This window comes from Caenorhabditis remanei, chromosome X (assembly GCF_010183535.1).
Source record: "Caenorhabditis remanei strain PX506 chromosome X, whole genome shotgun sequence".
In the NCBI taxonomy this organism is placed as follows: domain Eukaryota; kingdom Metazoa; phylum Nematoda; class Chromadorea; order Rhabditida; family Rhabditidae; genus Caenorhabditis; species Caenorhabditis remanei.
In genome coordinates this window covers 11,093,327-11,109,676 of record NC_071333.1, presented here as the reverse complement: position 1 = coordinate 11,109,676, position 16,350 = coordinate 11,093,327, and positions in this window count along the sequence as shown.

Here is a 16,350-nt window from a genome sequence, read left to right as displayed (position 1 = left end):
TTACTTTTATTTGCATTCAGCTTACTCCCTTTCTTCAAAACAGCAAGTCTCTCACTCCTTTGAATTAAGACATAAAAGTTGTATTTATTTTTTAAAAATCAGAATAGTTTTTCTTTGTAGCAGCTATGTTTCGGAGAACAGGTTATCAAATTTCCCGTTTTCGTAATTCAGTTATGATGGAATATGAGCTGACGAATGAACGCAGACAAATGGGCTTTAGACACCCCGAGTTTTGTTTCCGTGGGCTCATCGTATCATCTTTCACGTTCACACCTACTGGAGTTGCCCTGAACGTGCTACTTTTTACGTTTTGATTTATGAACCTTTGTTGTTTCATTTTTATAAATTTTCCAAACTGTGCAATACTAATTCTCCTTTAATATAATTTCTTTTTTATCTTCTGAAACTTTCAGATTTGAAAACTAGATGTTCGATGTAAACACGAAGATAAATTCTTCCCTGAAGTAAGAATAGCATCCTAAAATTGTCCCATCTCTCTAGAACCAATAGCACCATCATCACAAAGATCCATCAGAAATGAATGAAGAAAAACTTTCCTTACCACTACACATTTTTCATTGGATGTCTTGGTCTCACAATCATCCTACCAAAAAATGTTGTCTTTTTTGTGATGTTTTTTCTTTCTTTTTTGAAAGTCCTCCGTATACGCAACACAAAAAAAACAAAACTCAAAACATGCATTCATTTTCCTAGGTCATTAAACTGCACCAAACCGGTCGACGGAGGAAGGAGCTCGTTTTGAATTCTTATGACATCCTCGCGGTTGTATCATTATGATTGGGGGGGGGGGGGGGCTCACACACACACACATAGACCAACTACAAACCAGCCAACCTCACATACGAGACGATACCCCGGAAACTGCTCATAACGAGGCCAGAATTGACGGGGTGGTGGATGAAAGACGATAACTTCGTTCCGAATGTCAGTTTTCAATGCTGATTTGTTTCTTTCGAACCTTTTTGGTTTGGGTTTCTACCGAATTTCTAGTTTTTTTTTGGGCAGGATGTTCGAATGAATGTTGTGAACCGAGACAGAGATCCCTGCACCAAAACCAGATTTTCGTTTTCATGTCCTGTTCATTGCGTTCTTGTTCTTTGCCAGAAGCACGTCCCATTTTCCAAATGTCGTATTCTCATTCTCTCTCAGAAACTATTGTCGTGAAAGTCTCATCGTCGGCTCTAATAAATGACTTCATTCGATTTTCGTTCATTTTTTCCGTTTTCTTGCACTTCGTCCCTTTCTCAAACACAGCTCAAAAGAGGAATGAGTCGGTGCCATCCTCGATGAAGGAATCGTCACATTAGTCTCCGAATAGGGCACTCGATTCGGTTGCAATTTCCCTTTTTCAAATCCGTTCCCGGATTTTTTTGTGTCTTCTTGGAGCCGATTTATTATACTCCCCAACGATGCACGAAGGGTGTTGAAAGCGATGAAAACGGCATGGATCCAAGAGCGGGAGAGAGTGAGATGCCACTTCGATGACGCTTCATATGATGAATTTTGTTTTAAATGGGTTTTTCACACCTGGAGAGTTTGAGTTGTTACAAACGTCTAGTCCAGTTGGAAATCATACCGAAACGTAGTTTTTCTATAGAAATCAAGGTTTGATTTCTACAATGCATACTGTTTCCATGCAAAATTTTTCAATGTGTTTCGAAGTTTTCCTAGTTTGTGTTTTAAAGTTACATGGATGTTTTATACAAGTTTAGGAGGCGCTAAACTTTTTCTCCTAGTGTTTTAGTGCTAACAGCGTTACCTCAATTCTCAAAAATCTATAAATTTAGTGTTTCCAGGTTTTTCTAGTGTCTTAACTGTTCCATATTCAGATCCAATTTCCCACTCACAGTCCTGTCGTGCTAGTCTAACTAATTTTCCCTATTTCTATTTTTCTAATTTTCCACGCACATTAGAACCATGTTGGGGCTCAAAACGTCACTTTTCCAATTCATCCTTCTGTGTACCTCATCGTCCACATTTAAATCTGTTTTCGCAGTAGTACAAAATTTTATGGAGCTCTGCCCTTATTTTGCGCCTTTGCCAAATGTCAAAAACGGGGTGAACTATTTTAGGCTCACCAAAATGTAGATTTTGTAATACATCATTCTGTGTGCCACCTCTTTTTCCAATTTCCTTTCCTGATGTGTCTTCACAGTAGCACCCTATTTGGTGCAGTCCCGCCCATTTCTCCATTTGACTCATACTCAATCTCATTCCTTGTCCGCAAATGTCAAAAACGTTCTGTGCCATTTTTGACTCCCAAAAATGTTAATTAACTAATACATCATTTTGTGTTCTTATTTCTTACGAATTTACATATAAATCTGTTTTTTTTTCTTTCTACGGTCCAAAATTTTGACTCCGCCCATGCTCTCAATCTCCTTGGTTCTCATTTTTTTCATTATGTACTGACATCGGAAACTCAACATTTCTAAATCGTTTGTTTTTGAAACATTAACTTGTGCACCTTCCATTTCTACTTTTCTTCTATATGCGTTGTGTGTATGTTATTGATCTACAATCCATCCCTATGAGCCAAGATTTAGATGAGGCTCATCCGTGTCTCACAAATTTCAGATGCATGGCTTTTTGGTATATTCGAATGTGTATGTTGTACAAACGCGTGTTTTTTTTCTAATTTCGAAGATCCTCAACGGTGACACGTACACATCTGTCAAAGAAGTCAAAGTGTCAAAAAGGTTTCCAATTAGAGAGAAGAAAGCTTTGACAGGAGGAGACAGGACTTCTTTTTTTCTAGTCGCTGTTGCAAATTGTGCCACTCTTTTCCGACTGGTCTTGTCTGAAAAACACGCATTTCGTGACTTATTTTCTGACTCCAAAAAAGGACAGTTGTAAATATGGCAAAGACTCTCGAAACGCTACAATTATACAACCAGTAGTTATTTGAAAGCCGTTCTTTTTTTGTTCTACTGATGAAAAAAGAGTCTCCGACTCGTGTTGATTTTTTTTGCTCCTGGTCCACGATTTGGATTCCGATTGGCATGCTGTTCAAAGCAGAGAGTGTTAGAATCAATCCATCTTTACATCGCGTGCGTGTGTCAAAAAATTGTGCAGACGCAATGGAAGAGATAGATATAACAATGAAAATGAAAGCACCTGGATCACACCTGTGGTAATTGATTATCTGTTTTCGTGGTTTCCATTCCATTCGTACTCTTTGTTCTTTTTCTTTCCAATTCCCGCAACTAAAGTCATAATTCATTTTGGCTTTCGGGTTTTCTGCGTTATCTCATTCCCGTCCGTGCATTCCGCAGAGAATCCATCTTCTGCCATCGCCGGTTTCTCGGTTCGGCTCGTCATTTATTTTTTGTGTGGAAAATCAGGAAGGTCTGTGATCATTTTTCATTCCCTCTTCCCCATCCGGTTTGCACCACCCTTTTCCACTCTTTCCCATTTTTGCACAACGTTAATCCGTTGAAAGTCAAAAATAATAAGTGAAGAAGAAGAAGATGGAAGCGAGTGTGCTCACCAGTTTCATACGTTTCTTACATATCCGTGTGAAACGTTATTATATTCTAAATTCATCCGATTCGCATCGTCAGGACCCAATAAAGAAACATTTATTATTTTTTCTCCTCTTTTTTCGCTTCTTATTCTTTCCTTCGTCATCATCATCTTCTACTTCTGACTCTTCTGCTCCATTAGCCAAAAATAATTCGCAATAAGTGTCTGGCGACATCAAATGTATTTCAACTCATATTCTTGTTTATGTTTTGGTTGGAAAATCTGGCAACCTCCGGTTCGCGTCTTAGCTCTTCCACAGAACTTGGTTTTTTTTCTCAGTCGGAGCTTGAATCTCTCATTTCACAGATATTAATGAAAAGGTCATGACATTTCATAACTACGTTTTAGTTTCTCGGAATTAAGGTGGTTCTGGTGAATCAGAATCAACAAAAGTTTTTATGCGTGGGTGTTATAGGATGAACGAGAGTAAGATTCACACTGAGGGTACTCACTTATTGGAAAATTTCTGGTATTTAAATTCTTAAACTGGTTTTTAAAATCAGAATTTAAGTAACTAGTGAGTCAATTAGTATAAGTATACAAATCAAGAAACATTGATTATTTGATTTGTATTTATTAAAAAACAAGGAACCCTTATGCTAGACACACTTTTTTTTAAAGCATAAAAAACTTTGAGTCAATTTGCAAGTATCTTTTTTGCCAAATGTTGTCTTGATGGGAACACCCGCGATGTCATCGCCTAGTTCTTTTTCCATGACGAACACCATTTCAAGCCATGTAAAAAAGAGAAAGAGACAGTGAGAGAGAAAAGATTGTGTCGGTTGCAGCAGATGATACCCATTTGACTTGTAAGCAAAGTGAGCCCTATGTGACGACGATGCTCTTAACTCTTAACTTGGACAACCGCCGTTCATGTCCACAACCAATTGTTTTTGCATTTGCTCCTGTTCCATTCACTATTTTCGTGTCTTCACTTTTACGTAATTTGACGACTAGTAGAAAAGAAAGGAAGAGGCGAACCAACATGATAAGCTGCTCATCGTTAAAACATTCCATCTGCTATTTAATACATTTGCTCCCATTTTCGACGAGTTCTTTTAAAGAATTTCTCATACCGCCAAAGAAAGAAAAAAGAAAAAAAGAGTTCATGATGGGGTGTCGAATGACTTTGACTTCTTTTCTTCCCTCTCACTGAATGTGAGCCCCGGAGCCCACCCTTAAATGTGAAAATGTGTTTCGAGCCAAAAAATCTTCCCCCCAAAATCATCAAAAGCCTCTTTGTCCAACTTTTCTATGCTCTTGATTTTTGTGTGTTCTTTTCCCACCCACAAACTTTCTCTTCCTTTCTCCTTACATCTAAACACGAAAAAACGTCCATATGGTTTAATTTTGAAGTTTTCGTCCCTTTCTATAAACAGTTTTTAATTTTTGCAGCGACTCTGAAGAGAGTGGCGGAGGTGGACCACCGTCAGATTCACTTGAGATCCCAGATTTGGTTCGTTACGGTGATCAAGATTCTCGCGACCATCACGACCCGGCAAATCTAGATAAATTAGGTAAGTCCTAAAGTGTAATAATGTTAGGGAAAGGTTTTCCCATTTTTTTCTAAAATAGGATTAAGGTTTTTTTGGTTCGTGGTTATCTCAACTATTCAATTATCTTTGTTCGAAAGAGCTGGTTTGAGTACAAGAGTTTAGATTAATAATAACAATTCACACACAGTGTTTAATATTATGAATAGAATGCATCAATTTCTTATTGTTGAGGGAGAATGAGAGGAGATACTGTTTTTTTTTTCACAAAACACTTCGTAAAAACTGTTACTTATGATTTTTTAAATTTTTAAATTTTTATTATTTTTAATCAAAAAAACCGGTCGCAGGAGTTTTCCTTTCAAAAATTTCACTTAATGGTACATAAAAAGTTTTAATACTAACGGCACACACAACGTACAAACGTACTCCAAATAAGTTAATAACTGACAAGTGGTAGCTATAATACGATTTGAGATACTTTAACTTGCGCAGACACTTCTCTGTTGCTAATTCTCCATTAAGGTTTTTTTTTAAACATTAGTCTCAACATTCACTAAAACTCTCATTTTCATTTGAAACTAGTTTTTACAAAATTACAGGTGGAAACTTTCTTCATCACCCAGCAGTCATGGGGAGTCTGGAAAAATTGATAAGGTTAGTTCAGTTTTATTGGTCTTTGTTCTTCAAAACTTAAAAACTTGGCAAGTTTAAAAGTTTGACGAGTACAACATAAAACATCAGAAATATATGTTGTGGTGTGTTTTGATCTTTGCTCGTGTAACTGGTAGTTTCCGACAGAGAAGATCTCCTAGGAACGTGCGGCTGTGGTAAAGCCAACAAACCGAATTAGACCTTCATTTCTAAAAAAGCGAATGGACCATGTATCTACCTGTTACTAGAATGAAGTACTACTCCGAGTTTCGTAAAAAAACCTTTTTTTCAAAATAGTCTGCATTTTATGCTCACGCGGGGGTATCTATTTAGGAGGCTATCCAATAAACTACGTATTTTGTAAACTATTGCCTTTTCCCCAGGTGCTCCGGGGAATAGGAATAGAAGTTTGAGTTTGACAAACCTAACCTAATCGAGTGCATTCTATTTTCTATTGAGTGGGTCCTTTTTACCCCTCCCCTAATCCTCATTTTTTTGTTATCGAGACTCTGAGTTTCTTTTGAGCGGCAAGTTTCGGAAGAAGACGTTGAATTGCTGCATCCTTGAGCATGATTTCCCTCGTTGACCGCTTCAAGTGGTATATTGAATGTCTAGTGGTCACATAATTTTTGTGGATATCCTCATTTCTACCCCTTTTCATCGCTTTTCCGATAATTCACTTCCTGATCTTAGAAAATCATAATTAAGTATGAAAAATGAACACTCTTTTGATTAACTCCGTACTGTCTTTTTGTTTCACAAATTCCAAGCTAAAGTATTTGTTTTGAAAATCGTTTGAGTCATTCCTTGTTCTGAGAAAATATAGTTCCAATAGTTTCATGAGTTCAGTGCAAAAGGAACAATTCGAAAAAGACATATCTCCCAGTTTGACCTTTTAAAAGAGAAAAAAAACGAGAACATAAAAAATGAGCTGATATTTTGAAATGAGGGCGAAGATTTAGACCATGCACAAGTGGAAGAAGGCGAGTCGAATCCCCATGACACCTAAAGAGCACCAAGTAACAAAGAGCCGCCGATAGATGAAGAAGAGCGCGTTATCCCTCATCGCGTTTAGACTGCTCATCACACTTCTTACATGTTTTCCATGTTTATTTTGTTTCCTACCATCATTTTAATCATTGAAGTCATTAAAAATTCAGAGGTATTTGGAATTGGGTAGTGGTTTTGCAATGAATTCCACATTGTCTCATTTTTTTGAATCGGAAAAGACGTTGAAGACTCTTTAGCAAACAAATCTGCCTACTCAACACAGCAATTTTGTCATGTAATTTCGGTTTTGTGACTCCCAGACTCCAGTTTTTCCTTTCTGCCTCAATCCGCCGCCATGTTTGACTGGACTGGACTGGACTGCCAGTCACGTTTTGACGAGCATCATATCATTTCTTTGAACACGACAGCGGTACTGCTTCAAGCGCCTCCGCGGACCCCGGGACCCCCGTTTTTCTTCTCATATCATATTGAAAAACACCGCTTATAAACGTCTTGTTTTGTTTCCGACCGCTTTCTTCTTCTCCACCAAATGTTGAGAAGGTAGGTCATGCATATTTAGATTTTCAAGCCATGAGTGACATATTTGCCTCTCGGATTGCTCCTCGTTGTACACCATTCAATTTTTTGTCTGAAAACCCTGAACAGTTGTTTTATGTTTGCTGCAAGTAGATCAATTATCTGAAACTCTCCCAAGGGATTTCACAAAAAAAGGGAGCCATCCAAAAAAAAGTAGTTCCTTCTTCAAAAATATGAAAGGTCACAGTGTAAATTAACTGATTATGAAAAATAATCAGATCAGAAATTTCTCCTTATTTGTATTAAATGTTTTATTTGTTTTCAGTCAAAACATTTAACACATAATGGTCATTAGCCAAAAAATTCAGTTTTTTTTCAAAAACGCTCACTTCTCTCCAACTGTCGTAGCCTCTCACATTTGATCTCAATCGACTTGATTGCTGTGGTGTTCCAACATTTTTATTGTGTGTTGGAACCCCAATAACAAACGTTTCCGTCACTTTCCGTTATCACATGGATATTGTGGCCAGGTCCGGCGGCGCTCGTTTCCAACAACTCTAGGAACACATTGCCGATTGACAGAAGGAATGAGCTTTTTTCTCTTTTCATTCATTCCGAAAGACCACCTGTTGCCTTATCCCAATAATGCTGACGACTGGTTACATCCTATTTCTGATTGATCCGTTGACATGTCGCTTGTCACTTTATGACACCACCTTATTTTTTGTTTAAGTTTATTATGATTTCTGGATTTCAAATTGCATGTCAACTTGAGACAACCTAATGTTACAATTTAAAACCAACTTTGATAAGAATTGTTCATTCTGAATGAATTTTAGTTTAGTTTCTAGTATTTCAGATTTTTCAAATTTCCTGGAAAGAATGCAGAATCTCTTTAAAAATTCTTATCACATTCTGTTATACTTTTGAATCTGGCACAAGAAAAAATATGCACAAAATAATCTAGTTCTTCACTAATTAAAGCTGGAATAACTGATCTTTTGAACTCAATTGAATTTCACAATTATCATAACCGGACACTATTCTCCCGAAAAATGTCACTGGTGACAAACCGACATCTAATACTGATGGAAGTGATGAGTTAACAAGATCAAAACACATAGAAGATAAGAAACAATTGGTGGGACCACTGCGTATACTTCCTCATTTTTGCAACTAAATAAATCATTCTTCCGAGTTGACCTTAGAGTAGACGGGGTTAATTGGTAGAGAGAAAGAAAAAATAAAATGAAGAAACTAACCTAATCTTTAAGCACTCTCTGCTGATGATCGAACGTAAGTCAGCAGAATATCATTTTCAGTCGTCTCTTGATCTATAGGATAAAGTATTCCAACACGCAACTAGTCAGCAAAAGCAAAAAAAAACATCATCTGCTTTGCTTTATTTCTGGAAAATCATATGATAATTATGCGGGAGGTATACATTTTTCATTTCACTTCGTACATGTGTCTACGGATGCCCATCACTCATCTGGTTGCTACTCCATTGTTAGACATTTTTGGTTCAGTTCTCGACATTTTTTGCAACAGAAACAGAAAATAGTAAAAAGAGATGTTGCTCCACAAAACGTTTTTCCGGGTCTTTTTTCGTTTCACTCACATTCATCATCATTGATACCAAATTGGAAAAAAGAGAGGGCTGAAAAAATGAGAAGTTATTCTCTCACATATCAAATTTCGGTTCCATTCAGTAACTTCTCACGTATCTTCTCACTACAAGCTCTCACTGAAATTCAAAATTCATTTGGACGTCATTTAACTTTAACTCGATCCCTTCTTTTCTTTGAAGTGGTGCCCTCTCTTAAAAGTCCGTCTTAAGAGACATCTCTCTTAAAAGTTTCGTCTTACTTTTTTTCTTGATCAAGTTTCCACCGGTTCGCTTCGTTTTTGCATTGTTGCACTCTTTCTAATTTGTTATTCAACACTTTTTTGGGGGGAGGTGCCCCCACTGAGGACTGGTTGTGTATGCTCTTGACTTTCGCGGTGAAACGTATGAAATTTGAGTTTCGAGCTGAAGAATTTTCAAATAGTCACTGAAAATCTTATGAAGTTCCGGAAAAGAAACTCCCAAAGACACTTGGTCAAAGAAGAAAGAGAAAGAAATGAAGATTTTTAAAAGTTTTTTTTGGAAGTCAAAGCCGAAATTTCGTTTTTGGATGTTCCATTCTGTTCCTCTCTGAGATTTTGAAGATTTTTAAATGCGATATGTCTTATCCTCACCCTTTACTTCTTTTTTTCTTCAAGTCATATGTGAACGCTGACGACATTCAGCAGCCAATTATTGTTCGTTTCTAATTCGCCTCACTGACTTCACCAGATTTTTGGCGCATTTGCACAAGGAGGGGCTTTTCTTCGGGTTCCACTACGATTTATTTTTCCTTGTTTTCTTTCTTCGAGAGCACAACAACAGACACTAGAAACCTTTGCGGAGAAACCATTTTCACCAATAATTCATTTTCATTTTATTGGCTCGACAGATTTCGTGCGGGTCTAGTGACGTTTTAACGTTTTTTTTCACTTCATTGCTCTGAAGATTTTTGTGGAGGAGTGTTTTCTGTTGTTGACAAGTTCAGTAGGAAGCAGTGAGGTTCTGGTTCTGATTCAGTTACCAAAAACTGTAGGTGTCTTCCTGATTTGATGAATTATAGTATTAATGGAAGTCTTAGATTTTTATGGTCCATTTCTTTGGTGATATTCTAATTCCCTGATGCAAAATTATTGTGCTTATGAGCCATAAAGAAGTTAATCCGGAAATTCAAAAAAAAAAACAAATGGTTTTGAAAATTCATGGCAATGAACTATAAAATGCTATATTCATTCGCAATTGTTATTTTTTGTTTTCCTGGAAGTGAGTTCTTCAGTTGGCATTTTTAAACAGTTCCCAATCAACTCAAGCGAATTCCAAAAACCAATCATTTTAATTTAAGAAAAAAGTTCATGTTTGATGTCGCACATGACCTAGACCTAATAATAAGCTTCCAATTTTCAAGAATCCTTCCAACATAAAAGGGACGAGTTTTGTCTCTTCCTTTCCAGTTGGTATTCAGATTTTTTCGCTTACTTCCTTCTACTAAAAGAGTAAAAGTAGTTTCCAGAATTTTCTCTTTCTCTCTTCCCAAACAAAAATTGGGAAGCATGAAATGAGGTTCCATCATTTTCCAACCTCTTAAGACATCGTCTCTCATTTTGCCGCCCCCACTAAAAATATCCGTGTGGTTAGAGTTTTCACTCACTCCATCCTGTCAAAATGATCAATTGTAGATCAGAAGCAGACTTCAGCTGTCAATAAGCCATCCAATTGTTTGAAAGAGCTCGTAAAAAGTGACAAGAATCGGGCAGGCATATCATCAAGTTTTGATTTCTTCTGATGTTCTACAATCGTTTCCTCGTCTTTTCACATTTTTCCTCAAACAATCTCCTCTCTTCGTGTGGAGTATCTCCAAGTATTAGTGTGATAGATTGATAGATAGCATCATCAGGTAAACGACGAAAAATCTGTTGTGGTCAATGTCACAGCTCGTTACCTCTTCATATTCTTCTTACGCCGTTCCCCCACTATCTGTTTTCTTCATCTCCTTCTTTTTCTTCATTGCAGTTTCTTGACACTTTGTAAATCCAAAAGGTTTTACTAGACGAGTGTATCATTTATTTGCTATTCAAGCTAGTTGAAGAGGTGAAGGGAAATTGGGAGTAAAATAGAAATTGTGAAAATGGATTGAGAGATGGAGAGAGATAGAGAGAAGAAGAAAACCGAGTTCTGAAGGGAAAAAGATGAATAAGTAAAATAATTAGATCTACTCTTATTTATCTGAAAAACCTCAAAAACATTTTTGAGTTTTAGGGTTTCTGTGATTTTCCAAATATTCAGAACAGTGCAGTCTGTTGGTTTCTATTTAATAATAGTTATGTATAATATAATATAGTTTGATAAAATATCGAGTTTTAACTTTTGGAAATTTCAAAAACCATAGTAAAACCTCTTTCAGAAACTGTTTTTACGGTTTCATCTTTAGTATTTCGATCAAATTTTACAAAATTCGTTTTTAGTATAGTTCCTAGTAAATCAACTTGCAAAAAATTGAACCTCTCTTTTTTCCAGACATAAATATTTCTGTAAACTCCTATTCTTTTCCTTTCTGTCTAAAGATTTCCATCTCTCATCCGATTTTTGACCTACCTGCCCATACCTCCCACCGATATGCTTCCAAGCTAAGCGAGGGTGTTTGTATCCGGCCCCCGATAGTTCACACGAATATCACTTTCCTACCATGTACACCGTCATACCCACTCACGTGTCATTTTCCTTCGTTTTCTCGTATTTGAACCACTCGAACTTGGAAAAAATTCAGAAAATTCGGAATTTTGATATCCTACTTTGTGACTCTCAAGGCGGCAGATGAGCGTCTATGTTCTGAACTTGGCAGATGCAGAGGGCAACATGGTTAAAGGGTCAGTTTGTATTTAATTTCATAAAATCATTTCTAGATTTTCAAAAAAACTCTGTCGGAAACTATTACAGTATTGTGTTTGTGTGATGTTGTGTCTTCTAGATTCTAGATGTTGTGTCTGTGTTGTCGTTTTCCGATTCCCCTTTCAGGTTGTATTTTGTGATTTTTCGCTTGTGCTCGGACCAACTCATGCCTTTTCATATAAACGTCAAACCAAAATGGTCGTTAAGGAATTGAAAGTGGGTTGTCTCCCAAAGCAACGATGATTGCAAAATGAAACGAGGCAAAGTTGCGAAATAGTTGTTTAACAATACTTCCCAATACTTTGCCTCCATACACTTTACCTCCAGACAGGAATAATGTATTTTAAGTTGTTACTTTCTTTCAACTTAGCTCTTATTCATCTACTTAGAAATGTCTAATTTCATTAGACAAGATGCACTCTAAGATTAGTACTTTTCTTCCTCACAAGTTGACTTTCCCCCAAAAAAAGAGACGATAGTCATTTAGAAACCATCGGTGAATCCGCAGCCTTTTGTCCGCAAAATTCTTTGAAATCCATCTATTTTTTTCCCAGAATTCTGAGAGTCATTTCTCCGGAAGAAATACGAGACCACATTTGTTTTAAGGTGTGAAGAGAAAATGATTTATTGTCATCGTAGGAATCTAATAAATCGCCAAACCGAGAAAACCAATTCATCCAGAATGCCGGCTTCAGTTGTCAGTTGTTTTGTTTTTACTTTATGATGGAGGAACTTCTAAACCTCGCTTCATTACACCGTTAGCGTCTTTTATAGTTGAATGTCTGAAGTTGTGGTCACAATAAAAGTAACTATGACTAGACCTTGTGAACTATTAGGGTATTTTTGAATATAAGGTCTATAAATATAATATTTAGCTAGAAAGCTAGAAAAAATGTTTAACCTTTTTGAAGTAAACTAAATTTTGGGCCAACGCCAGAACGGTTCACTAACTTCATTCATCCGTATCGAATGGAACACTCCTCCAAAAGGGGTCAACTCTCTTGAGATTCGAAATCTATGTGCATAATCCTCCTCTTGAACTTTGACCGCCTTGACATTTTATTCGAGAAGACTTCAAAAGAAGGACATATCAATAATTCACATCAAATATCATCATCTCCTCCTGGTTTGTCAAAAACCTTGGGAGGGAGGAATATTGAGGTCCTTCCGGATTTCCATTGTTTTCCATTTGTTTCTCTCGTCAAATTTTTTCAGAAGTTTATTTGAGCTTTTTCTTCAATAGTATGTCAATATCTGAAATGAGACAACCACGGGAAGTACAACAGAATAAGATGCGACTAACTTGGACTAGATTCCATCCGGTAATATTTTTGGGTACTGCTTTTTATGCGGCTCTGAACACTTGTGGTGTGAGAGCTGGCACTGAGGATGTGCTTTTGACAAATCATTCTCTTTTCTTCTCGTTCTTCTGCGTCTCGAATTCGTTGACGAGATGAGATGAGATGCTTGTCGCTTTGTTCTCGCATTCATTCTTCGCACCCAATTTCATTTTCCCAATTTTTTCGAGACGTGGAACTTTTTTTTGTGGACAAGGGTGGCCGATACATTTTTCTGCAAAAAAAAACATCCCTCGTTGATTTTATGATTTTTTAAAACCTAGGTGAAGAAAGATTGAATCTTTTCCTCGATTGACCCAACGAAATGACGTTTTTCCTTCCATTTCCGATTTTTCTCAATTCAGTTCCACTTCCAGTCCATCAAATCTGGAACCCAGTCATTTTCATGTCACTTTCAAAACGCCGAGAATAACGTTGGTCTATTGTTTTCAAGTCGTCAATCACAATCGGAAAACCGTGACAGAAACGATTTTAAGAACTGAAATTGTTGCTTTCAGATTTCAAATTAGATGTTTTCCGTTTCCACGTAGTTTAACGTTAACACAATTTTTTTTTAGTTTTTTACACACGCAGAGAGCAAACAGCTGTTTGCACAATTTACGTTATCGTAGTCCTTGCAGAAGTATTAGAATACTTCAAAACTTTCTTATCGGATCAAACGATCAGCTTCTCTTGCCATCACTTTGAATATTTCACTTTTGCGTTATTCAATCCCATCAATATCACTTTTCCATCCAACAGAATCACCACACTTGTTGCCGAACCAGGTGGTGAAAAAACATACACAATTTATTGATGGGAACAAAAGAAAATGTCGTGTAAAACACAAAGACACTGAGAATGCAACACTTGCAATAGACCGCCTCGTTGAGAGCATCATGCTTCATCTATCAATTGTCTTAATATCGTGGCGGGGCACCATTCAGACAAACACATTGAGCAGTGGGAAAGAAACAAAAAGAAGAAAAAGAGGAAAAAGGATGACGGGAATTTTTCGTTGTCGACGAGATAGATCAGTCGAACGAGTCCTTCTTTATCCAACCTTTTTTGGATTTGTTTTCATTTTTGTTTTAATTTAAAACTGTCTTCTCCAATATGGCTCCTGTTATTAATGAAAGTCATACCCGTAGTCGACTACCCAAACTCTTTCCGCGAGTGTCATTATTTGATTAAAAGTAGCTATGTGTCAATTAGTATTCTGCAGACAATAACAAGACAGAAGCTTCGATGTCTGCGGCGGTCCGTCTAATTGTCATATTCAATGTAGTTAGATAGACAAAGACGAATTATTCGCCAGCGCATTTCTACGCTTGCCTATCTCTTTTCTTTCCCAAATATTTCGGTTTTACTTAATTTTGAGACTGGTGATTGACTATCTTTCTGTGCCTTTTGGCCCTTTTGGCTCAGAAAAAGAATACTAGTGTTGCCTATGGCAATATTGTTTTCCAAAGTCAAGACTAGCAGCGACTTAGTAGTTTTACGAATTTCGCTCCAAAATTTAGTACTCAAAGAGAGCAGTTTTGAACAAAGTAGTCATGAAAACAAAAATGAAAATATTGTTTGATTTTCATCGGCGACGCCAATTTCTGTTAGTTTTTTTTTACTTGGGAGCTCGAATTTTGACAGTTTTTTCAAATATTAAATATATCTTTCGTTATACTGATGATCAGCGTATTTACTTTATCTTCGCTCTTTCGAAATTTTCAATACAAGACGTCAGAAAAATTTGCAAAAAGTTTCAAAAATCCTGCGATATCTTTTTTTCTCTTCTGATTCAAACTTTATTCCGAAACCACTTGAACATCTTGGTTTCCCTGAGCATTTTTCAATTATTGATGGATACTTCAAGTGTGTCATCAGCAAGTATGAGTGAAGTTCCCACACCACAAAATTGCTTGTTCTTCTTTTATTCATTCTCTTTTTCTATTTTCTTGAAAAGACTAAGAAGAAAACAGGCAGATCCAGCGTGGACTTTGGAATCTATGAAGTGCTCTGAAGTGTGTTAAAATTTCCGCTTCTAAGGTCAATGCTCTCTTCATCTCCTCCCTCTCTTTATGTTTTTTTTTTGAAAGTTTTCACACTTTCTACACGATATGGGAAGAAAGTTCAAGGAGACCTCCCTTTCCGGGACCACAATGATTTCCGGCAAAAAGCATGAATAGAGAAGGGGGAGAGACACAAGATTCCGTGTTATGAACTAAATATTTTTTGCAAAATCGGCAAAAAATATTCCAGCTTCTTCTGCTCTCACAACAATCTTCAAAATTGTGTATTTTCAAGTATTGTGAGTATTGTGCAAGCAAACACAGACCTGATCATCCATCAATCATTATAGGTTTACACCGCGAGAAAATCTTGTTCTTTCATTTTCATGAATCAGAAATTAGTGTTAGGAATGAAAAATTAAATTATTTCTCAAATAGAAAAAGAACATTTGTTCTTAGCTCTGTTCTGCTCTATGTTCTGAGAAATAATCGAAGATCTCTTTGAAAAATGAAATATCCCTATTGCTGTTTTCTGTTTACTTTTCTCTTCCTGCAAATTCTAAGCGAGAGGAATATCTTTTCTCTAATCATGAGAATTTTCACATTTCTTTGTCTTCTAATTCAGAAATAAGAACGGAATACGGCAAAGACGTTTTCGTTTCTCCCAAACATTCTTCTTTTCATTTTTTCCTCCTTTTGTGGTGTCGTTTTTCGCTTTTTAGCCACCCATACTCATTTTCAAAGACAGAAGAGAATGAGATGGAAAAGGAAAAAAAAAAGAAGAAAAAGGAAAGAAGAACGGAGTGAATATCAGCATCGTTCGTTGAGCGTATGTGTGGATTTGGGTGTCTGTCAATTTCACACTTGCCTGGTCCTCTTTGCCCCCCACTATTTTTTGCCTTTTGCTTCTATAAACAACCGAAAACAACCGAAAATGGGGCACACCTCATCAACGTTCTGTTGTTTTTTTTCGTCTGGGTGCTCTTTTCTGTTCCAAGTATGAAACGAGATAAGTAGAGCGAAGGCTAGCACTGTAACTAAACTGGAGTTAACCAGTTCTTAAGACTTTCAATGTTATAGAATTCCACTGAGTCCAAAAAACCAGCCCACTTATGTTCTTAATCAAAAAATTCTGGAAAGTTGTAGGTAAACTCTAATCATTACATGTGATACCTTGAGGTGTTATATCTTGATTCAAATATCAATTTTGTGAAGCCCACACTTGGCTTACTGATTGGTTTTGACACCAATAAGCGTTTACTGCACTCTCTGACACTCAAATTTCTTAAGTGGGA